General features: G+C 41.3%; 1 protein-coding gene across 1 annotated transcript in view; it reads left to right on the forward strand.

Moving 5' to 3' along the window:
• Nucleotides 1–26,224, forward strand: part of RBFOX1 (RNA binding fox-1 homolog 1) — a 2,485,336-nt gene that overhangs the window by 936,085 nt on the left and 1,523,027 nt on the right.

The following is a 26,224-nucleotide window of genomic DNA, read 5'->3' on the forward strand; positions in this document are numbered from 1 at the left end:
TGGAGAAAAAAGAAAATTTCAGGATTTGAATTCTTATACATGGAAGAGTTTAGAGAGGTTATGTCACTGGAAGGCTGAGGTAGAGAAGGAGGTTTTTGATGAAAAAAAAAACTTCAGCCAAATTAAATTGAAAGGAGTTTAATTGAGCAATGAACGATTCGTGAATCAGACATCCCCCAGAATCACAGCAGATTCGCAGAGACTCCAACACAGCCACGTGATGGAAGAAGATGTATAGACAAAAAAAGGGAAATGAGGTATAGAAACCGGAAGTGAGGTGCAGAACAGGGCTAGATTGGTTCCAGCTTGGTGTTTGCCCTAATTTGAACAGTTTCAGCACTCAGCAGTGGATGGGTGGTTGAGGTACAGCCACTGGGATTGGCCAAGACTCGGTTGTTGTTACAGGCACATTTGCTCCTAAGTTAGGTTTTCTTATTTATTTATTTAGATGGAGTCTTCCTCTATTGCCCAGGCTGGAGTGCAGTGGTGCAATCTCAGCTCACTGCAACCTCTGCCACACAGGTTCACGTGATTCTCTGGCCTCAGCCTGCCAAGTAGCTGGTATTACAGGCATGCAGCACTACACCCGACTAGTTTTTGTATTATTATTATTTTTTTTAGTAGAGAGGGGGTTTTACCTTGTTGGTCAGGCTGGTCTCAAACTCCTGACCTTAAGTGATCCGTCCACCTCAGCCTCCTAAAGTGCTGGATTACAGGCATGATCTTGTCTACCTACTAACTTGGTTGTGGTTCATCCACAAGGACTCAAATATAGAACTGTGGAGTCCTTCTCAGGCCATCTTTAGTTTGCTTTAACATGGCTGAATTATATGTGTGAGACTATGGCATGAGGAAGGGTGTCGTGAAGAAGTTGAAGTCCGTGAGGTAATGAGAGACTATGAAACCCATGTTCATGTCCAGTATTGGCCATTTGCTTGTCTGTTTTCTTGCCTGCTGGGTCCCATTGTAGTGTTAAGTCCCGAGAGAGCCTGGTCTGTCCTGCTCTCTGCTCTTTCTCCAGTGCCTTTGACAGTGTTTAGCATGTAATCAATCTGCAGTAAACAGCTGCTGAATGAGGGAATTAATAAAGTCACCAGGGACTTGTGGGCTCTTCTTCTCCTCAGAGCCCTGTGGATGCATTGTTATGCGTAATAAGTGTGAAATGAGCATTTGTTGATTGTATTCCATATCAAAGCAAAAAATAAAAGTAAAATGTCGGAATACACTCATGGTGCTATTAATTATGATGTAGAGCTTTTTTACAAACTTTTATTTTAGGCTCGGGGGTACATATGCAGTTTTTTTATGTAGGTAAACTTGTGTCATGGAGGTTTGTTGTACAAATTATTTCATCACCCAAGTACTAAGCTTAGTACCCAATAGCTATTTTTTCTGCTTCTCTTCCTCTTCCCACCCTCCATCCTCAAGCAGGCCCCAGTGTCTGTTTTTCCTTATCTGCGTCCCTGTGTTCTGTTTAGTCCTGTTTATTAGTGAGAACATGCAGTATTTGGTTCTCTGTTCCTGCCTTAGTTTGCTCAATATAATGGCCTCCAGCTCCATCCATGTCTCTGCAAAGGATATGATCTCTTTCTTCTTTATGGCTGCATAGTATTCCATGGTGTAGATGTACCACATTTTCTGTATCTAGTCTGTCATTGATGGGTATTTAGGTTGATTCCATGTCTTTGCTATTGTGGATAATGCTGCAGTGAACATTTGCATGCATGGGTCTTTATGGCAGAATGATTTATATTCCTCTGGGTATATACCCAGTGATGGGATTGCTAGGTCAAATGGTGGTTCTGTTTTTAGATAGAGCTTGTCAGGGTCTCTTCTCTCTCCTTCTTTGTCTATGTGTGCAGGTATAATAGGTAAAATATATATGGGATGATTCTATGTATTTTGTAAACATTTTCCATGTCAACATATCAGTCTGTAATACCCATTTCAAGGCTTCATAGTCCAGCTGCACCACAATATGATTTTTTGTTTTTGTTTTTGTTTTTTGAGACGGAGTTTTGTTCTTGTTGCCCAGGCTGGAGTACAGTGGCGCAATCTAAGCTCACCGCAACATCTGCCTCCCACGTTCAAGCAATTCTCCTGTCTCAACCTCCTGAGTAGCTGGGATTACAGGCATGTGCCACCACGCCCAGCTAATTTTGTATTTTTAGTAGAGACGGGGTTTCTCCATGTTGAGGCTGGTCTCGAACTCCTGACCTCAGGTGATCCACCAGCCTGGGCCTCCCAAAGTGCTGGGATTACAGGCGTGAGCCACTGTACCTGGCCACCACAATATGTTTTAATGCATCCCCTCTTGTTGAGCATTTAGGTTGTTCCCAGTTCTTTCTACTTTCATTGCATAAGGAATTCCAGACTCGATTTAGAGAATTGCCTCCATTGTAGCCTCTGGACAAATCTAGAACTAGAGCTCAACAGTGTGATAGCATAAAAGATGAAATTTAGACACATTCCTGGTGTTTGGTGGGACATTTGGCTCACTGGCTTGTTGGACCAGTAGTTAGGTTTGGAGCTTCTGTAAATGTCTTGCCATAAACGTATGATATAATGCTTGGAGCCCAGGGTCAGGGCTTAAAAGTATATCCGGATTTTAGGTCCCAGCCTGGCCTAGAGCATAAGTAGCTTATGGACATTCTGAAAAAGAAACCCATTATTTGGAACAGCGAGAAGCGGCATGCATCTTCAGATGAATGTAAGAATCATTGTGAACCAAAGGGGCTGGGTGATTTGGTTGTTTTCATCTTGTTTTTCTTTTTCTTTTCTTTTTTCTTTTCTTTTCTTTTCTTTTCTTTTCTTTTCTTTCTTTTCTTTTCCTTTCCTTTCCTTTCTTTTCCTTTCACTTCGCTTCTCTTCTTCTTCTCTTCTCTTCTCTTTTCTTTTTTTTTTTTTTTTGAGACGGAGTCTCGCCTTGTCGCCCAGGCTGGAGTGCAGTGGTACGATCTCAGCTCACTGCAAGCTCCGCCTCCCAGGTTCACGCCATTCTCCTGCCTCAGCCTCCCAAGTAGCTGGGACTACCGGTGCCCGCCACTGCACCCGGCTATTTTTTTTTTGTATTTTTAGTAGAGACGAGGTTTCACCGTGTTAGCCAGGATGGTCTCAATCTCCTGACCTCGTGATCCACCCGCCTCAACCTCCCAAAGTGCTGGGATTACAAGCGTGAGCCACCGCGCCCAGCCTCTTTTCTTTTCTTAATGGAGTCTCGCTCTGTCACCCAGGTTGGAGTGCAGTGGCGTGATCTTGGCTCGCTACAACCTCCGCCTCCCAGGTTCAAGTGATTCTCCTGCCTCAGCCTCCTGAGTAGCTGGGATTACAGGGGTGTGCCTCCACGCCCTGCTAATTTTTTTGTATTTTTAACAGAGACAGGGTTTCACCATGTTAGTCAGGATGATCTCGATCTCCTGACCTTGTGATCTGCCTACCTTAGCCTCCCAAAGTGCTAGTATTATGGGCATGAGCCACCATGCCCAGCCAGCTGTTTTTTTCATTGGTCAAGGATGCCACACTGCAGGGTGGACAAACCAATGCTGAGAATGAGGCCCTGCAGCCAGTGCACTACTTTGGAGCCTCTGAGCTAAGAGGACACTTACAATCATGTGTAGGGAGAGTGGACCCCGGCCAGTGGGGAGATGCCATGTCCTCATCTTCTGCAGGTTGCTCTGGTGGGAAAGAAGGGAAAGCAGGAATGAGTAAGGGAAGCAGAGGAAACTGAGCTCTGAAGCCCAACCTCTGCTTCATCTCTCATTTACAGTTCCATCCCTGTGAGGAAACCCCTGGTGTCTGGAGAGCAGAACCATCACTTCCCGTCTCCCCTGGCTGTCAACCAAAAAATGCCCCTGTGGTCCCACCTAGGGCCCCTCAACTTCATGTCCTACAGTAGAAAGTCCTCCATAAGCTCCTCAGGATGCACACTCTGGAATAACGGATGCAATGCAGCCTCAGTGGTGGACTTCCTGAGTTCAGGTTCTGTCTCTCCGGATTATTCAATGTAGAAACTTCATCCCATTGTTTAATTTTCCTAGACGGGTTTGCTATTCTTCAAAATCAGGATCACACTTACAGAGTGCGTCGTGAACAATGTAAGCTCCAGGAGAGAAGGGTTTGTGTTTTCCAGTGTTGGATTTATTTTTTTATTGCTGCTTTAACAGATTACTGCAGACTTGGTGGCTACAACAACACAGATTTACTCTTTTACAGTTTGAGTGGTCAGAACTCGACACTAGTCTCACAGTGCGGGCTGAGCTGTGCTCCTTTCTGGAGGCTGATATAGAGAATCTTGGCCTTTTCCAGCTTCTTGAGGCATCCTGTATACCTTGGCTCATGGCCCCTTTCTCCATCTTCAAAGCCAGGGATGTAGCCCCTCTCCATGCATTTCTTTGGTAGTAACAGCAAGAAAAGGTTCTCAGATTTTAAGGACTTGTATGATGATATTAGGCCCACCTGGATAATTAAGACTAATTTTCTCATCTCAAGATGCTTAACTTAGTCCCATCTGCAAAGTCCCTTTGCCATGTACGGTAACATAGTCACAGGTTCCGGGGATTATGGTGGTGCGGATACCTCTGAGGGCTGGGGTGGGCGTTGCTGTGTGTACTATAACTACCAACACCCAGAATAGTGCTTGACAGGAAAAAAGCTCTCAAATATTTGCCATAGGAATTAATTGTGATTATTGAAGAGATCTAATGTCTTTAAAGTGCCTAGTGGGATACCTGGCACATGGGTGAGACCTTGGTTAGTGTTATGTGTTATTGGCAGGCATGTGGCATCACTCAAAGGGAAATTTACAAACATACATGCGTGCATGTGCATGCACACACACACACACACACACACACTCCACTCACCAGTGGATACTCTTTCTGGATGCTTACTCCCTGTCTACCCAAATCGATTGTTCCTGCTGCAGGGGTGGGGGACAAAGCTATTGAATTGTGTGGAGTGGACACTGACCACTCCCCATATCAGGGTCCTTTTTTTTTTTTTTTTTTTTTTTTGAGATACAGTCTCATTCTTTCTCTCAGGCTGGAGTGCAGTGGCACAATCTCAGCTCACTGCAACCTCCGCCTCCCGGGTTCAAGCGATTCTCCTGCCTCAACCTCCAGAGAGAGTAACTGGGACTATAGGCGTGTGGCACCATGCCCAGCTAATTTTTACATTTTCAGTAGAGATGGGGTTTTGCCATGTTGGCCAGGCTGGTCTTGAACACCTGACCTGAAATGATCTGCCCGCCTCGGTCTCCCAAAGCGCTGGGTATTTTTTCTTTTCTTTTCTTTTCTTTTCTTTTTTTTTTTTTTTACTAATTACGAGTCAGAGGAAAGAGCTGTCCCTTTTGAAGTCGTTAATGTTACAGAGTCCTTCACAGTGATCCCGAAACCTTGGAGAACTTTGAAAATAACCCAAATTCTCAACTCTGTAGTAGCAGACTCCCAAGACACTGTATATACTTTTTTATTCCCTTGAGTTCATCACCCTGTGGTTGAGAACCAACTTAACAGGTTACTGGAATTGTCTGACTTGGTTTGCGCTTCTATGAGTTGGCCTCATGTTGTGAACACTTTGCCTTTATTCCTCGAATTTGCTGATTTTTTTGTTTCAGACTGAGTGGTGGAAGGGAGGCAAGATCAATACCTCATCGTCCTCCCTGTTGCACTCTCATCAGAAAGCAAAGTGTGTATCTCGTGTTGAGAATACAAAAGTTAGGGCCGCGCACGGTGGCTCATGCCTGTCATCTGAGCACTTTGGGAGGCCAAGGAGGGCAGATCACTTGAGGCCAGGAGTTCGAGACTAGCCTGGCCAACATGGCAAAACCCCATCTTTACTGAAAATATAAAACTTAGCTGAGCATGGAGGTGCGTGCCTGTAGTCCCAGCTACTGGGGAGGCTGAGGCACAAGACTCACTTGAACCCAGGAGGTGGAGGCTGCATTGAGCTGTGATCATGCCACTGCACTCCAGCCTGGGTGACAGAGTGAGAGCCTATGTCAAAAGAAAAAAAAAAAAAAAGAATATAAAAATTAGAATATCGGTACAAGAACATCAGCGTCGTAGGTCTGCTCTGATTTTCATTCTCTTCAAGAAGTGATTTAGATGTTCAGTACCTGTGTCTCATGCTGGATGATGAACTTGAGTGCCTGTGCTAGGATTTGTGCTCCTTTTGCATCCTGTGGCTGTAAGTTCAGGCTGATCTGCTAAGCTTTCTCTGTGTGCCAATCTAAGCATGCCTTTGAGAATAGCTGGGAAGTAATTTGACACCTTTTCCAATAGTCGCGTGCTTAAAAGGAAGGCTCTGGTGGCAGATGGCCAGAGCTAAGCTCCTGTATCCACTGTTTACTAGCTGTGTGACCTTGGCCAAGCTGCTTAAGTCGTCTCTTCCTCAGTTTCTTTAACCATAGAGTGGTAATAGAAACCACACCTATCTCACAGAGTTGTTATAAAGATAAAATGAGTTAACACAGTGGAAGCACTTAGAACTATGTCTGATATACATAGTAAATGCTTGATAAGACTTACTGTGAGTCTGTGACTACAGCTCATCTTCATATTCATAAGCAAATAGCAAAGCAATAGAACCTAACTGTGGAAAAAGGTAGCCATGGGGGAAAGAAAAAGGATGGTCTCCTTTGGATAAATATTTTCCATAATACGTCCCTAGGAACACATTGTCCACAAAAGATGTTAATAGGAGTGCTGACTTACAGGGTACCACAGTCATATATATTTGGGAAATTTCTCCTCCTGGAGATTTGTGATGCGCATTAGTATGTTACCATTACACGTTCTGCTAGAGCTCAGAGTAGAGAAACTAGTTTTGACTTTGTTTAATACAGTTGGTCCCAGATGTGTTTGACCACCCGGTTTTTCTGTCGGTGGGGGGCAGCGAGAGGCTGGGTGTAGAGGTGGTTCTAATGGTTGTGCTTTTGTTGTGCGTGGCCCCTAGTCATAGCTATAGGAACCAGCATTTCCGCTCGAGGGCACGCTGTAGGCTGGTACTAGTATTTAAAGCGCATACAGGGATCTGAGTAAAATAGAGATTTGGATTCAGTCTGGCATGAGGCCTGAGATCCTGGATTTCTAAGTGGTTCCCCATTGCTGCTGCTGCTGCTGCTGCTTGTGCTGGTCTGTGGACTGCACTTTGAGTAGCCCGACTTTCGGGAGCAGTCACTTGGCGATAAGAAGAGGACCCACATGGGGACAATCGGAAATGCTAGCAATTGTGCAGTAAGGAGAGAGGAGAGCCTGAGGCAGAGGTTTGCAACCTTGACTGCCTGTTAGAAGCACCTAGGAAAATTCAGAAAGCTGCTGTTTGGACTCCACTCCCGGACATGTTGACTTCAGAGGTTTGGAGATGAGTACGAGGTACTGGTATTTCTTTTTTCCACAGGCTTTCTAGGGGAGTCTAATGGACCTCCAGGCTGGAAAACTGTTGGTTTCATAGTGATGGGCTTAATTTCTTAAGTCAGAGAGCCGGTTTCTAATTCCAGCCCTAAATTACTACATGCCATTATTTATTTATTTATTTATTTGTTTGTTTATTTATGAGATGGAGTCTCCCTCTATAACCCAGGCTGGAGTGCAGTGGCACGATCTTGGCTCACTGCAAGCTCCACCTCCCGGGTTCACGCCATTCTCCTGCCTCAGCCTCCCAAGTAGCTGGGACTACAGGCGCCCGCCACCACGCCTGGCTAATTTTTATTTTTTTATTTTTAGTAGAGATGGGGTTTCACTGTGTTAGCCAGGATGGTCTTGATCTCCTGACCTCGTGATCCACCCGCCTCAGCCTCCCAAAGTGCTGGGATTACAGGTGTGAGCCACCGTGCCCGGACATAATTTATTTACTTTTTATTTGAGACCTCATCTTGCTCTGTTGCCCAGGCTGGAGTGCAGTGGCATGATCTTGGCTCACTTGCAACCTCTGCCTCCCCAGTTCAAGCAGTTCTCCTGCCTCAGCCTCCTGAGTTGCTGAGATTACAGGCGCCCACTGCCACGCCTGGCTAATATTTTATTTTATTTTATTTTTTGTATTTTTCGTAGAGATGTGGTTTCGCCATGCTGGCCAGGCTGGTCTCAAACTCGTGACCTCAGGTCATCTGCCCACCTCGGCCTCCCAAAGTGCTGGGATTACAGCATGAGCTACTGCCCCCAGCCTCAGGATTGACGAATTTAGTTAAAGTTGCTGTGCTTCCATTTTTCTAATTTTAAGAGGAGGTAATCAGGGTATCTAAACCTCAAAGGTACCTAAACCTCAAAGGTGAATATTTGATGATACCATATTTGCATCCCAAAAGCCTGGTGTCTAACACATGGTAACGGTGCAATAAATGTCAGCTGTAATAACAATTATTGTTATGAGTATTATTGTTATTATTTGCTAATAGCAATTGTTAGGTCATTTTTTTTCTTTTCCAATCTGACCAAGATATTGTATTGGTTATGAGCTAAAACCACCATATATTTAATTTTCTTAATAAGTGGAGAATTGTGTTAAATGTCTGTTGGGTACATGTGTCCTTACTGGGGGGAGTGCTTGCTTCTAGCCTTAGTTGCCTCCAACAAGCATTCATGGAGGCTGTGACTGCCATGAGAACAGGTCACAAACTGGTTTTGTTTTCTGTGATCACCCCAGTGCCTGGACATAGTGGTTCAACCTGTCTTGGTTGTTGGCATTGAATAAATGGTGGTAACCATTCCAAGTGGAGATATGTCAGCTCCTGTCTGCATCCATTCATTTATTTCAGCAACTGAAAACAACATAATAGTCATTTAAAAAACTGAGGAATACCATATTTTGGATTACTTGTTGTTCTAGTGATTTTGCCAAGTGCGGATTTCCTTTACTAATTATGGAAGTAGACAACCAAATCTCATTTCTTGTTTTTTTTTTTTTTTTTTCTTTCTAGAATCAGCTGTGTCTCTTGCCCTCTGCCACCATCCTACTCATACACTGTCTAAAATAAATAGCTTTTTCTTTTTCTGCCGTGTCTTGGTTATTTCTCCCTTTGCCCTCCACCCAATTTCCTCTTCCCACTGAAGTCTGTAATAATGTATCAGTTTACTTATGCAATTTCCAGCCCTAGCTTTCATTGATTTTTTTCTTATTTGACTATTGGCTTATGATTTGTGAGGCAAAGGAAGTGGTCTGTATATCATGTGAATGGAAAGCCTTAATATTTTTCATATTGGTCCATAACAAATATATATTGTATTCAGGTTCAGTGACTGCCTTTATAGAATCATGTCAGAAAGTGGATTTCTATCCTGTTTCATCTTCTATGAAAAGCGGAAAACAAGACCTTTTCCCCTCACTGTCATCCCAATAAGATGTAAAGATGCTCAAGGGAACATTTGTGGAAGGACTTGACAGGTGCCCTTGGAAAGAAAGCAGGATTTTACTCACTGATGTTTTGAATATCATGAGAGTTGGAATTACGAATGAGTACACCCAAGCACGTAATCGGTTAAGGAGACTTTCATACTCATTGTGGACACTGCTCACAGGCAAAATTGATTGTGCAGCTCCAGTTGCTAGAGCCATGGGGATTTGAGACCACAGCTACATCCATCTAATTCAGGAAGGACTTGAAATAGCTCCTGCATTTTCAGTGAGGAAAAAAAAAAAAAAAAAGCCTTTTCACATTTATCCTGAAGATGGAGCCATTTAACATTTTGGATACTTTCTGATTTTTAAATTTATAACTTTAAATTGACTTTGTTTTGAGACATTAGTGTTTTAGGATTTTATTTTTCCCTAAAATATGATGATTGCTTCCTAACCAAGAGAAGGAAGAGCAGTGTGAATATTTGGTTATGGTCATGGACACCGAGGGACCAGTCTGTGTCCTTGCCCATATTTCCAAAGGTCACTTTTTTTTTTTTCTTTTTGAGAAGGAACGTTGCTGTACCCCCAGGCTGGAATGCAATGGCATGAACTCGACTCACTGCAACTTCCACGTCCCGGGTTCAAGCGATTCTCCTGCCTCAGCCTCCCGAGTAGCTGGGATTACAGGCGTGCGCTACCATGCCTAACTTTTTTTTATTTTTAGTAGAGACAGGGTTTCACCGTGTTGGCCAGGCTGGACTTGAACTCCTGACCTTGTGATCCGCCTGTCTTGGCCTCCCAAAGTGCTGGGATAAGGTCACTGTTTCTTGTTTACCTGTTTCTGCCCGTATCTGCAGACTCAGAGAATTATTTACTAAGCATTTCTCAAATGTGTTTAGAATTCCCGTCACTGATGGCTTACGGTGAAGGAGAGCATATTTTTAAAGCCATGTAAAAGAAGGAATGTGTTTAATTCTGTTACTCTTGTATTAATCCCTTGATTGTTGAATCTAGAATCTTTGAGACTGGATGATCTTAGAGGGTATCTAGTCTACCTTCTCATCTTGTTCTTCAAGACTTGTATTTATGTAGCGAGTTGTCATGGCTCAATTAAAATATCTGTGTTTACTTATGTAACTCTCAAAGCTCACTTTAATTGATCTCTTTAGTGAGGGTCTGTTTTTTACTTGCGAATGAAGGTGAAGTAAATATAGATGGGCATTTTCTGTCCTAAACAGCTACCAGCTCCCATAGCTGAACACTTGGAAGACAAAACCAACCACACGTTAGGGGCCAAAATTCCTCACTTAGAAGATGAGTTTTCCCGATTGGGAAAGATTGAAAAAACATTCGTGTACTGCTCAGCTAGCCATCTGGAGACTTTCATGGAGTGAGCTCAGGTGAGACATCGTGATATGTGGTGGGTAAGGTACTGGAAGAACAGCTGTCTTACGATAGGGAGGGTGGATGTGGACAGAAATCTAGTAACCCAAATATAACAAGGTGCCCTTAAAGCAGTTGTTGGGCAACTCTTGCATGCTTGAGATGAGCAGTGGAGACTACGCTGGGGCTGTCTGCTCACTTAACTATCCAACACTGAGGCTCCCAGGCTCTGTGATGATGATATAGGTATCTTCTTGAGAATAAATACTGTTTTCGGTGGCTTTGACTTTCTGGAAGGCTGAACCACAGTTCTCTCTCCCATATCACCTGTGTCCACTGCTGGGGAGATTGATGTTTAGAGCTAGGTTTATCTCTATAAAGGACTAATTCCGATCTTAGAAGGACTCGAAGGACTGGAGACCTGACCCTGTGTTGCGACTGTCTGATTCCTTGAACATAGATCGTATTCTGGGGGGTGGACTGTAGCATCACCCTCATCTCACAGTCTGAAGTCCTGGCTTGGAGCCCTTCTGGGCTCAGAGACTGTGGTCCGCAACCCACTAGTGTTATCAGTCCCATCAGCGTGGATGCCTACAACAACAAGAACGAGAACACCCAACAGCTCCTGCTGCTGTCTCTCCTCCTCTTCTTTCCCCACCCTTTCCTCTTATTATCATTGTAATTGTTACTATTTATACATCTATAGCTATCAGGAAAATGAGGCCAAAACTTAGCGTATCAAGATCGAAACACATTTTCTTTCATAGTTTCTGTGGGTCGAGAATTTGGGAGCAGCATAGCTGGGTTTCACCATTTAGTGTGATACCAGCTGTGGTATTTTGTAGATGCCCTTTATAAAGTTCGAACGGAGTTCTTTCTATTCTTGGGTTGTGAGGATGTTTTTTTGTCATGAAAGGGTCTTGACTTCTGTCAAATTCTTTTTCTGCATCTGTTGAGATTATCATATGGTTTTGCCTTTTATTCTCTTATGATGCCTTATTATATTGATTGATTTTTGTATGTCAGGGTTTAAAATTCTTTCCATGTGTGGCCGCATTTGGTTTGCTGGCATCTTCTTGAAGATGTTTGCATCTCTATTTATAAAATATGTAGATCTGCAATATTCTTTCCCTTTGATTTTTTGTCTGGTTTTGAGATGAGGATAACGCTAGCCTCAGATTTCTTCCTCTTCTATTCTTTTGGAAGGTATTTAGAGGTGTTAGTCATAATTCTTCTTTGAAATTTTGGTAAAAATCACCAATAGAGGCATCGGGGTCTGGGTTTTTCTTTCTGTGAAGTTTTTTTGCCTACTAATTCCATCTCTTTGCTTGGTATAGGCTTATTCAGGTTTTCTATTTCCTCTTGAAATTTTGGTAGTTTGTGTCTTTCCAGAAACACTGTTTTCATTTTATCTACGTTATCGATTATTTTTGGCCTACAATCGTCCATAAGATACCCGTGGCAGTAATGTCCCCTGTTTAATTTCTGATTTTGGTAATTTGAATTTTCTCTCTTTTTGTTTTGTTCCCTTGGTCATTCTAGTTAAGAATATGTCAGTTTTATTGATCTTTTCAAATAATCAACTTTTGGTTTTGTTTATTCTCTATTTCCAGTTTCATTTATTTCTGGTCTAATCTTTATTCTTTTTATTCTCCTACTTGCTTTGAATTTACTTTGCTCTTCTTTTTCTAGCTTGTCAGGTTGAAAAATCTGATTATTGACTTGAGGTCTTTCCTTGTTTTAAATGTAGGTGTACACAGACATAATTTCCCCTTAATCATTGCTTTTGCTGCATTCCATAATTTTTGGCATGTGTGCTTTTTTTTGTTGTTGTTCAACTCAAAGTCTTTCAATTTTTATTGTAATTTCTTCTTTGACTTTTTGATTGAAGTATGTTGCTTAATTTTCACACATTTGTGAATTGCTCCAAATTTCTCATTATTGTCTTTTAATTTTACTTCATTGTGGTTGAAGAACATCTTTTATATAATTTCTATTCTTTTAAATGTATTGTGACTTGTTTTGTGGCCTAACATGTAGTCTATTTTGGAGAATGTATTCTGTACTGCTGTTAGACAGAGGGGTTCATAGAGAGATGTCTGTTAGTTTACAGCGATGTCTAAGTTTTCCATTGCCTTGTTGATCTCCTGTCTGGTTGTTCTGTCCATTATTGAAAGTGTTATATTAAAGTTTCTATTATTGTTGTAATATCTATTTTTCCTTTTGATTATTCAGTTTTTGCTTCAGTATTTGAGGCTCCGTTATTAAGTGCATCTGTGTTTATATAATCATGGTCTTCTTGATAGATTGACTATACATTATTATAAAATCAGGTTGTTTACAGTAATAATTTTTAAAATGTAATGTTTATTTTATATGATATTAGTGTAGCCACTCCAGCTTTTTTGGCATTACTGTTTGAAGTATGCCTTTTTTCATAGTTTTACTTTCAACCTACTTGAATGTTTGAATCTAAACTGTGTCTCTTGTAGACAGAAAATAATTGGATCATGATTTCTAAAATCCTTTCTGCCAACCTAATTTGGATTAATACCAAGTTAATTTACATAGTATACAAACACTTTGTCCTATAAGGTTCTTTTTCCTACCCATTTCTTTGTATTTTTTACTTTGTATTCAAGTTACATCTTTATAGATGGTAAGTTCCTTAACAAAGTTTTACAGTTGTGGCTTTGTGAAGTTGGCTTCAGATAAGAGAAAAAAATTCACACAAAAATACACTTCTACTGTCTTCTATATTTACATGTGTAATTACCTTTTCCATGTTTTTATTTCTGCATGTGAATTTGACTTACTGTTTAGTGTCCTTTTATTTCAACCTGGAGGACTCTCTCTTATATTGCTTGCAGGGTAGATATGCTAGTGGTTAATCCTCTCAGGTTTTGTTTGTATGTGAATGTTTTAGTTTTTATTTTCTTAATTTTCGAAGTATAGTTTGTTCAGTATGAATCTTGGCTGGTAATTTTCTTGTAGCGTTTCTGACATCCTACTATCTTCTGGCCTCCATGGTTTCTGATGACAAGTCAGCTGTTAATCTTATTGAAGATTTCCTACATCTGATGAATCGCTTCCTTCTTATTGGTCCCAAGATGCTCTGTTTGTCATTTGACTGCCTTTTCTCTGCATACTGGTCAAAGTTTTTTTCTTGTTTGCATATTTCATAATTCTTTGTTGAAAACTTCATCTAGTACATTGTAGTAACTCTGAGTTCTGATTTACCACAGATTATTGTTTTTGTTGGCTTTGTTTATAAACTTACTGAGCTGCTGTTGTGAAATCTGTTACCTTGATGATGTGTGGCCATTGATGTCTCTGTTTCATTTTTGTTGTTGTTGTTGTTGTCATTCCTCTTCTGTTTTTTTTTTTTTGAGATGGAGTCTCACTTTGTCACCCAGGCTGGAGTGCAATGTCATGATCTTGGCTCACCACAACCTCCGCCTCCTGGGTTCAAGTGATTCTCTTGCCTCAGCCTCCCAAGTAGCTGGCATTACAGGCACCCACCACCACACCCAGCTAATTTTTGTACTTTTAGTAGAGATGGGGTTTCACCAGGTAGGCCAGGCTGGTCTTGAACTCCTGACCTCAAGTGATCCACCTGCCTCAGCCTCCCAACCTGCTGGGATTACAGGTGTGAGCCACCATGCCTGGCCTCTTCTTTTGTTTTTAATCTTCATTTCTCAAAGTTTTGGTGGTATCGGTGTAGCTTAATGACCAGCCAAAAATCAGCTAAGATTGTGTTCAGACACCTTGAGCACTATGAAGTCTCCTGTCCTCTACTGATGTGTCTGTGTGTATGTGGAGGTGTGCACTGAAATTTCAGGCCATTTTCAAATCTTCCCAAGTATTTAGATTCTACTGGTTCCTTTGGTATCACCTCTGCATCTGCACACTGCTTCAGGATTAATCTGAAATGTGTGGGCTAGTAAAGTCATTGGCTCTCTCCAGTGTTCCATCACTGAGAATATAATCGCTTCGACCAATAATGCTGCTGGATATGGTCACGACCTTCTGCTTGAAATCACTTGAGCCCCGTTTGGACCATGGCAACCGAGCTGCCGGTACTCATAGCCTGCTCTACCCAGGCAGAGCCTTTGTGTTAACTCGGGGTGAAGCCCTCATCTAGAACACCAAGAGTCTCACTGTTCTTGCCTGAAGTCCAATCGATTTTTGGTGAATATTTGTCACGTTATTTGAATTCTTTCATTGATTTTTTTAGAGTGCTGAAATTTTGGGGCGTCAGTTTTGTCCACATGTATTATTGCTGTTTGGAGAGAGGAATGTCTTAGTCAGCCATAGCTGGTAGTCCCAAACATTTTTCATGTGAACTTGCATCCTATTACCCAAGAAAGGAGACAGCACATTGGGAAAACTTGTTTTAAAACAATGACCATAGTCTATTCCTGTGGTGGGGGGGAGAGAGGTCCCCACATGTTCACATTAGAGGTCTTACATGAAGCCATTTGGGATTTTCCTCAAACTTTGCCCATAGCACTGTGGTTCTACAGGATAAGATCCTCTCATTCTGTTAGTCAGTGTGGACAACACTATATGCATGCATCTGACCCACAAAATCTCAGTAATGCTGTGTAATTAAGATGTATTTCTTCCTTTCATCATGGTCTGATGTGAATTGGGTCTCTCTCTGGTTGTGGGCTCCTTTCAGCTGTGGCAATATCATCTTGCAACATTTTGGCTCAGTTTCCATCGATAGGGGTTGCGGAGATCATTGGCAATTACGTGGGATGTTTCCAGAAAGTGTTTTATATCATTTCGGATCCTACGGTATTAGCCAGGGCTCAGTCACATGGTACCACTAAAATACAAGGGAGACTGGGAAATGTAGTATTCCTGTGTGCCCAGGGAAAATACAGAAGCAAACATTTGGTGAATACAGTGTATTCTGTTTATCACTCTTACTCTTTGGAGATCCCATCACATTATTAACCTTATTCTCTGGAAAACAAAATTGGGGTGCAGAAATAGTGAATGACTTAAGATGTGCTGTTTTAAGTAAGTTATTGGAAGATTAGAAACTAGAAATATTTATTGCCTTCTAATTTAGTTTTTTCCCCAATTTTACTGTGTTCTCCCTCACTTGCATAAAATGTTGCTTCTTAATTGACATAAATAATATGACCTAGCACAGTCACTTTAGAATAAGAATCATTCATAATTCTACCTGTTTAAGATTAACATATACATGTTTTCTTTACAGATGTATGTTTCTATAATCAAACAGCTAATATGCATTTATTTTTTATTTTGTTTTCCAACACACAAATAGTCTTCATATGTCTACATTCTTATTCTAATTACTATTTTGATTGCCGCATAACTTTATATTGAATTGGTCTAATGTTTACTTACCCCTTCCTCCTATTGTTAGACATATAAGTTGTTTCAACTCATTTTAACCTATATAACACAGTGTGATTTTAAATATGCTTTAAAACATATTCTTGCAACAAAAGCTGATTAAATTGCATATTCTGACCACCTGTGGACATTTAGGAAAGCTGTAGTTAAATAGTGTACCTCTGACTTACATCCTTTCTGCTCTTACTGAAACATATGTGAATATAGTGAAGTACTATTTTTACATTATTATTTTTTAATGAAAATATTTAACTTGTGAAGAGTAGAACACATTCTAAAGAAGAGTTGAATGAACCTGTTATATACTTTTATTAGCTTTGTAATGCAATATTTCATTAAAATGTGTTTATACTAACTTATTAGTATGGGGCGAAGGATGAAAAGAAACCCAGGAATGTCAGATCATATACATTAATTGATTGACAAATGTTTTTGAGTGTTTACTAAGTTCTAGGCAGTCTTTTAGAAACTAAATACATAGCATGAAGAAAAATCTTTCAAGAAATTTATCTTCTACTGGGTGTCGGGTGGAATGTGAGGATGCAATGTTTGTATTAAAAACAATGTATTAATCACCATGAAGAAGAATAATAAAGGTAGGGAGGGCTGGGCTCAGTGGCCTATACTTGTAATCCCAGCACTTTGGGAGGCTGAGGCAGGCAGACCATCAGGTCAGGAGATCGAGACCATCCTGGCTAACATGGTGAAACTCTGTCTCTACTAAAAATACAAAAAATGAGCCAGGTGTGGTGGCGGGCGCCTGTAGTCCCAGCTACTCAGGAGACTGGGGCAGGAGAATTGCTGGAACTTGGGAGCTACAGGTTGCACTAAGCAGAGATTGCACCATTGCACTCTAGTCTGGGTGACAGAACAAGACTCCATCTCAAAAAAAAAAAAAAAAGAATAAATGAAAACGAAAGGTAAGGAGAATAGGATATGATCATTTGGGTAAGGGATGTTACGTATGAGAGAGGGGTCTGGGAATACATCTCTGACGTGTAACATTTGTGCAGAAACATGGAGGTGGTAAGGAAAAGATTCACGTGGATGTCGAGAGAACCTGAAAGAAGAAACAGCCAGTCTAAAGACACCTGGCTGCAGACTTCTGGTCATATCCACAGCAAGGAGGTTAGTGTGGTTGGAACCTGGAGTGGGGGAGAGAAGGAGACAAGAGTGGTACCACATGAGCTGAGCGTTAGCTGGGGTCGGAGCTAGCCGGGGACTGGAACATGTAGGGTTTTGAAGGTCATAGTATGAACCTGGGATTTAGCTTTGAGCAGGAAAGGAAGCCATTGGAGGATGTATTAGTCCATTTTCACACTGCTGGGAAGACATACCTGAGAGTGGGTCATATATAAAGAAAAAGAGGTTTAGTAGACTCCCAGTTCCACATGGCTGGGGAGGCCTCACAGTTGTGCCAGAAGGCAAAAGGCATGTCTTACATGGCAACAAGAGAGAGACAAGGGAAAGGGATTTCCCTTTATAAAGCCATCCTATCTCATGAGGGTTATTCCTTACCATGAGAATAGTATGGGAGAAACTGCCCCCGTGATTCAGTTACCTCCCATCCGACTTCTCCCACAGCGTATGGGAATTATGGGAACTACAATTCAAGATGAGATTTGGGTGGGGACACAGGCAAACCATATCAGAGGATATTGAGCAGATGAGCAACATGACATCATGCCCATTTAAAAGACATCCTCTGGCTGCTAGGTGGAGAACAGATGTGAGAGAGGATGTAACCAGGGAATCCAGCATGGCAGAAGGAGATGTTATAGTCATGGAGGTGAGAGAGCACAGTGAATGAAACAGAACTTGCATGTGTGAGAAGTGGTCAGAGTTTGAATGTATTTCTGAAGCAAAGATGGTATGATGGTATGCTTAGGTAAGGGATTGAGCATGGGACATGAAAGAGAGTCAATGGTTACTACGGGATTTTTTTTTTTTTTTTTGACAGAGTCTCACTCTGTCACCAGGCTGGAGTACAGTGGTGCGATCTTAGTTCACTGCAGCCTCCGCCTCCCGGGTTCAAGCAGTTCTCTTGCCTCAGCCTCCCAAATAGGTGGGATTACAGGTAACTGCCACCATGCCTGGCTCATTTTTTTTTAATTTTTATTTTTAGTAGAGATGGGGTTTCACCATATTGGCCAGGATGATGTTGATCTCTTGACCTGTGATCTGCCCGCCTTGGCCTTCCAAAGTGCTGGGATTACAGGCGTGAGCCACCACCCCTGGTCTACTACAGGAATTTAAGCTTGAGCATTCAGAAAATGGAAGTGCTAGTTCCAAGATGGATTGCAAGAGAAGCAGCTGTTCAGGGAGGGAGAGAGGGAAAGAGAGAAGAAGGAAGAGAAATTGCAAGTTTACATTTGGGTGAATTCGGCGTGAGGTGCCCATTGGATTTCCAAGGAGAGATGCCAAGGAGACAGCTCTGTGCGTCTGTAGAACAAGGAAGAGGTTTGATATGGAGATTCAGATTTAGGACTTCCCTTCTTATGGATGGCATTCGACACCTTTAGACAGGACCAGCTCACACCCTTCACCATGTGCACGGGCTATAATATATTCATCATTTAAAAAAATTATCCTGTGACTCTACTTCCTCTCCATCTGTCACTCTCTTTCTCTGATTTCCTTTACAAAACTCTGAAATAAAACTTGTCTATATTTGCTATAATTTTTTTCTCCTTCCATTCTCTCTTGAATTCGTTCCAACAAGGCTTCCCTCCTGCCCACCCTCGAGGTGATCTTATCCTGTTTCAAGGCATTCAATACCGACAATAAGCTGATTATCTCCATTTTACAATGAAGAAACCGAAGTTCAGAGAGGTTAAGGCCACTTGAGTATTCAATAGCAGAACTCAAACCAGAGCCTTGCTTTCCTTTCCTATCCCCAGCCTGTCCCTTTTCACTGCATCCTTGTTCACGATGAAATCGTGTTCGCAAACAAGGGCTTGGAAGGTGATCAGCGTGGGTTTAAGCACCAATGTACACAGAGCATTTAAAAAACTCCTCACAGCCAAATAGAATATAATATTTCACCCCTTTTTACATTTGTGGGTCTAAATTGTTCGTGTCTGTTTTCTTATAAGAAATTAAACTTGGAGAAAGACTGTGGACTTGTTCCTTAAAACAGTATAATTCCATGTAAATCATTAAATTTTTTAAAACTCTGTGATAATGACATGGTTGAAAAGCATGAGAGTAGGAGACAGGAGGAGAGTTGTATCTTCTTTCCTTGACATCCTAAAGAAGAAGGAAGACATCCTAAAGAAGACCTTCTTTCCTTGACATCCTTTCAGAGCATGGTGACAGTGTGTGTTACCCTCCTTAGAGCTAAGGACAGGCAGACCCACATCTTCCGTCTCACATAAATAGCTGTGACTTGAAGTCAATCTTGTACTGCTGTGGCATTATTATTTCTCTATTCTCCTTGGATGTGTGTTTCTTGCAATTGAAGTAGGAGGGTTGTCCAGAGGACTTGAAAAAGATTTTTTTTTCCCGACATGATTATATCTTTATATGCATTCATTTTTTTGCTGAGATCTGTAAACTCAACAGAACAATGCCAAAAAAAAAAAAAAATCAAATGTGGTGAAGTGCTTTTTTTAACTCCTGGGTTCATCATCGTCAGTCTAAAACTCACTCATTTATAGATTGATTGGTTAAGAAAAATACAACTGTTGACTCTAGATTAGAGTGTGGTTCCAGGGGATGATTTTTCTGTGCAAGGGAATTTGGAGTGAGTTGGAAGAAGGAGAGGATATGAATTGGCAAAGATAAATAGAGAGGTTCACCTGCATGTGGGGAATGTTCCATGCAGAGGTGTGGGCACAGGAATGAATACATTGTTCATAAGGGTCTGTAAAGATACTTGCTTGGTTAGAGAGTAGACTGCAGAAACAGATAACTAAGAATGGAGAGGGATATAGTGAGGAGAGGGGCAGGGAGGAGTGTGAGGTCAGGGAAAAGAACTGGACATTGCCTCTAGCTTCACGTTGAAAGTAGAGATATGGAGAGTGTGGCTTGATGTGGACCATGCTGTAGGATATATTTGGATGGATTATGGGTTAGCGTGAGGAAAGACTGAAGTCAGGAAACAAGATGCAAGCTCCATGGCATGGGCATGTCTGGAGATGATGTTGACCTTGCCTCTAGGAGGGGAGCAGTGAACATGGCAACGTGGGTGCCAATGGGGAGTGTAAGGGAGATGGAAGAAGAGGTCAGTCTTCCATGTGGGCAGTTTTGGGCATAGCAGAATATGCAGAGAATGTAGGGTCATACTGGTGAACAAAGGCCCCCGAGTTGGGAGAAGTCTAATCTTCACTCAATACTCTCATGGTTCAGGATCCTCATAAGTCACTGGGTGTTTTTGAAGCTCCATTGGTCTCTTTATTTGGGTATGTTTATCTGGGTATCTAGTCAGTGATACTGTTGAACTGTAATGATTTGATATCCATTTGGCATGTTTTTGAGCATCAGTTATCATGGATCAATAGAGGGGATGCAACAGTATGTAAGAGAGACACCTTTATCATAGATTTACAGTTAGATAGTTATTGTCACGCTTGGTCCTATCATACAAAGCCCTGATGCTTTCATGGGGGAAATGGGAACCCATTGGATGACTAATATCAGGTCATGGAAAGCATTCTGCATTCTAGGGAAGTGAGTTGGGATGAGAATAGGTGTTTTCTTGGAGAGATGCTTTGGTCTAAGCCATGAGAGGAGAAAAGAGTAGAGGGGTGGTACTTTAACCTAAAGTGATAATAGCATATCAAACTGGAGGAAGGGTCCAGGCAGAGGTAACAGGGATAAAAGATTGGGAATTTAGGCAGGAGTCAGACGGCTCAGCATTTTCTAAGCTTTTCTAATGATGGGGAATTTAAGAATTACTGTAACCAAAAATAACTGACTCTCACAAGTATTGCGTAAGGTGTCTCTGGAAAACAGATTGGAGAAGACCCAGCTGGAACCAAGGATATTCGTTAGGAGATTTTCATATTAATCCAGGCTGAAGATCAGGATACAGGTGGTTCCAGTGTGAACTGAGCAAGTAGGTAGGGTGAATCAAAATGTAGAAGGAAAAATGTACCTTACTTAGTAACTGCTTGGATATGATGGCAGAGCGGGATGTAGAGAGTGGGAGATGGAGGGGCAGGCTAGGGTAACATTAACAAACATTTGCCAGACACCAAGAGCAGAGTCAGCTTTCCTGTCTGGCTCTGATATGAATGTGACCAGTGTTAACTGTTAGGCACATGTGTTAACCTTAGAATGTTACAAGTGTTACCTGTTTTTCACATGTGCATGTGTATGTGTGTATGTGTGTACATGATTGTGTGTATTCTCAACTATTCTTATTTTGCCATACAAATATTTTAACATACATATGCGGTGTGTATGTACATGTGTATACACTCATCCCTAAGTATCCATGGAGGTCCCTCACTAATACCAAAATTCTGGCTCGGTGGAATCCACATAAACAAAAAGTTTTCCCTCTGTATTTGTCAGTTTTGCATCCCATGAAAACTGTATCTTCTATGTATGCTCAGTTGGGAAAAGAAAAATCCACGTATAAGTAAGCCTGTTCAGTTCAAATTGGTGTGGTCCAAGGGTCAGTAGTTTACGTCTACCCACACATTAACAAGTGGCTATTTCAAGGAGGCAGACTGGGTGATTTATTTTCATGCTTCCTTCAATTTTTTCTAAGTTTTCACCATAAGAAAAAAAAATTTTCTCCAAAAGACCAAGAAACAATTAGAGGTTTGAGAGGAAATTTATCTGCTGTTATTGATTTTGTTTTAGCCAAAAAAAAAAAAAAAAAGGCTAAACATAAAATATAGTGTTTGTAAACCTGGCTGGCAACCCTTCTCTGATATTATTGTCGATTTCAGACAAAGCAAAGAGGTGTATGATACCAGAAACCTTCAACAGTGAGGAAAACAAAAAACAATATATTTTGTTTCCGCTTATATTTTCTGCTAACTCCTTGTTTCCCAGCTACCAGAGAGGTGTCAACTTCAGGAATTAAATTAAAAAGTATAAAACTGTGAATGAAGAAATCTGGGAAGTAATGAGACCACACTGAAAGAAGTGGAGGGGAAAAATGGAACATAGTACATGAGCACCTGTGTCAGTGTCATCTTTAAATGCAAATCAAATGTGCCAAACCTTCCTACCACTGATACTTTAAAGCATATACAGTTCATTTTTAGCCAGGTGTATCAGTTTTGCATTGGCAAAAATAGTAGTGGACTAAAAGACCAAGACCAATTTGTTTTCTTTTATTAAGAGATCTGTAATAAGAGAGGTTGAAAGGAATTTTAGAGGACCAAATGAGATCCCAAGTGCAATAGAAGACGAAGCTGGTCAATTCTGAAATATTTGAACACGTTTATGTATCTAACCCACTATGAACCTTGGCAGCGACGCTAAGTCTTCCGTGTTCTACGTGGTTTCAGATGACCTGTGAAAACTACCTGTGCCATTCTAAACCACCAAATGGTTCCATTTTCCATCTGTTGTCATGCAATTGTTTTGCTTACCAGCAGCTGTCAGATGGATATTACAATGCATGCTTTCATAGCAAATGTTACAACATCAAACATAACAAGCATTGAGGGTGAAGCTGATGGCACAGGGAGATACACAGAGCTTACCAAGGGACTGGAAAGGCGGCCCTGGAGTCCGCATCAGGACGCTGTGTGCCATTCCTGGAGTGCATTCAAAAGTCTAGTGTGTGCTGGTTCACAGGTGTCTCTTTTTGCCAACTCATCATAAACTCCTCAGCTGTTAATGCAGAGTTGCCTGCTGCAGCAGTGACAGAGAACTGTTGGGTTGCCAGGGCTAATTGCTGTTTAGCTCTTTCAGAAGGGTTAAGTGCACTGGTTAGCTTGCTGAAGGTTTGGGAGAAAGCTTAGGTGCAGGAGCACTCAAACCACAGGGACGTGGCTGTCCCACCTGCTCTCACTGTTGAGGGCATTTTAACTCATCACCTGATGCTACTGGAAATAGCTACAAAGGGCAACTGGTGGTTGCATTTATTTGGAGGCTTAATTCACCTGTTGTCTCTCTCTAGTCGTGGTTGAGTTTAGAAAACTGTCACTCCTAGAATTCAGACATTCCACTAAACAAGTGATATATGATTTTTTTTTTTTTAAAAAAATTGTTTCAGAGATATTTTCTCCCAGTCTGTGGGTTGTCTATTCACTTGGTTGGGCATATCTTTTGCTGTATAGAACCTTTTTAACTTGATGTGATCCGAGTTGTCAATGTTTGCTTTGGTTGCCTGTGCTTGAGGGGTATTGCTCAAGAAAATCTTTGCCCAGACCAATGTCCTGGAGATTTTCCCCGATGTTGTCTTGTAGTAGTTTCATAGTTTGAGGTCTTAGATTCAAATTTTAGTGAAAGAGATAAACATTTTGTGAACTTACCTATGTTTGTATATGTATGAATTCAGGTGTGCAGTTTTATCATTTTTTGCTCGATGTAGAATACTATCTTGGTTAGTACCCTCAAACCAAAATAGTATTTGTAAAAGTCCTTAGTGCATACTCCTGTGCTTCACATTCTGTAGATGTTCAGTAAGTATTTAAATCAATGAATGAATGAAAGGCAGTTATTTGAATGAGTCCATTTTGGTTTCATGTCTTGTTTGGGGACATTGAGTTCAAAGTTATTATACCCAAACCAACTAAGGAGTAATGTTACGATGTGTCCTATAGACGTTGTTCTGTATATAGCATCAACAGAATTATGTAGTGTTAGGTGTGTAGCATCTGCAGTCCTATTGCCTATGTTTGAATCCTGGCTTTATGCAACAGACTGGGCAACCTGGAATGGAGTGAACTGCTTAATTTTCTAATCCTGTGTTGATTATTTCAGAAAATTGGGATAACAAGAGGAATCACTCCATAGGATTGTTGTTGAGTTGAAATGAGAAAAATCGACTTAAATCTTTCAGTGCTGCCTGTGACATACAAGCCCTTGATACATCATCGATGGTACTATTATTATTTGCCTAACATTTTGCTTTTGGGGAACACACACCCACCAGTTTCCCCTCTCAGAGATGCCACTTGACTTAGTCGCTGTTGGTTCCACCCTTAAAATTATTGGACCACGTGTTATAAGGCATATTGCAGCAAAATATGGTGCTCAGAATATCATGGCTTTTATATTTTATCTCGCTGGCATAGAATTCTAAAAGGTTTAAAGCTTAAATTAGAGCCCACATTTAAACCGAGTCGGGAGAAACGCACCATATGCCTCTCCATCTTGTGTGTGGTGTGACTGTAAGTGAGAGTGAATGACAACACGCCGGGGGCTCCAGCCAAAACTTGAGGCCGGCAGTCTAAATCCAGATCGGGCAGCCTCCCAGCCTCTCCCGATTCTGACTGTTTGTGCATTTGACCTTGACAGCCAAGGTCTATGTGGTTCCTCTTTGCTTTCTGTCATTAATCACTCCTGAAGCATCTTCTAAACAGACAGCTTGGTTGGATTGAATAATGTGTCGGTTTTTTTTTTTTTTTCTTCATCTGATACAGGCATGAGTTAAACTAGAGTCACCTCCATTGGTGAACTTGGCTATTGGGCTGGGTAGTATTTTCAAGCAGAGCTTTACCTGAAAAATATTCTGTAAGAGTTCTGAATGTTGTCCTCTCATTGTCATAGTGCCTGTGATGATGATAACCCACCCTTGCAAGTTTTCTTGTTTAGCAGAAATTGTTGCCAGAGGAAGGGGAGGGATGACATGTCCTTTCACTGGCAAATGAGGCCAGATTTTAACTTTGAGTCACTTTGAGAATTTAGGGGGTGGGCACATGGTACTGTGCAACAGGAAGTGATATTTATCATGATAAGTGATGTTTACCATGCCCCACCTTACAATTGCCATGTATTTCAAATGTTATGAGTATACCACTGAATGCATTCTTTATTGGAGAGAAAAAAAGTTAGCAGTGTAGAGAGAAATATATAGTTGCTAGAATTGAGAAAGGGTAAGAAAACAAGAGTAATCTGTAATTTTTTTTTGCATGGCCCAAAAGGCAATTTCTATTGCCTTTTATGGTGATTTGGAGTTTTTAAGATGTTTTGACTTATTTAACCAGCTGGAAACTCATGGCAGAGAATGTTTATGACTTACTGAAATTCTTATAGGAGTTCATGACAGAGCTTTCCTTGGAATGCAGGTATCAAGACTTGATTTTCAGAATTTTGCGCTAGATTTCCTAATAGAAACCTCATGATTTGGAGAGGGGAGAATCATCTATTTGCAATTATGTCACTGCTAAGCTGACATAGTAACAAAGGGATTAATGTCAGCCTTGGAATTCTGTAAATATGTCTTGAGACAAAGTGGTGTGGGACTACATCTAGTACATTGAGGAAGAAGGTCGTGGAATTAGAACTTTTCTGTTACTTCTAGGCATATTTTTCAGGACTAAGGAATTCAGCATGAGCTGCATCTGCCTTCTGCTTCCTCCTGCTCTCTCCCCCATATCAATTACTATTAATTCTGTTTTCTTCCCCATTGCAATTTAGTTTGGAAGATGTCAGTGCTATTTAATACAGCAAAATCTCCCCAGCACACCCTTCGGGACCAGTCCTTGGGTGCTGGGAGGGCATTCTACCCTATTATCTGTAGGGTGGCTGTGCTTGTTCTCATGCCACATCAAATTGGTATTGGTAGCTCGCTAACGAGTGGGTGGAGATGGGCTTGGCATTTTGTCTTCTGGAGGAACAGCAGATAAGATGAGTAATGTCATTCTTAGTTCTAGTTTTGTCTCTTCTTACTGTCTTTATTTGAGCCCCTCCACCTCCCTCATTTCTGCTTCCTTCCCTCTCCATTTTCCCCTTCCTTCCTCCCAACCCCCATGCACACATGCAGAGCTCACACACAGTTTTACCTATCTCTTAACTGACAGCTTTAATAAGGATGGTCACTGAACATCTTCTTATAATTTATAAGAGAAACTGGTATGCAAACTATGGAGATACAGTGGTGGAGATCCAAGTTTATATCTTGATTCTACCATGTAACTCTCAACATGTGCTCTAGACCCTCTGTGTCTGTTTGGTTATCTATAAATCAGGAATGATA

Source organism: Macaca fascicularis, chromosome 20, assembly GCF_037993035.2.
Source record: "Macaca fascicularis isolate 582-1 chromosome 20, T2T-MFA8v1.1".
NCBI lineage: Eukaryota > Metazoa > Chordata > Mammalia > Primates > Cercopithecidae > Macaca > Macaca fascicularis.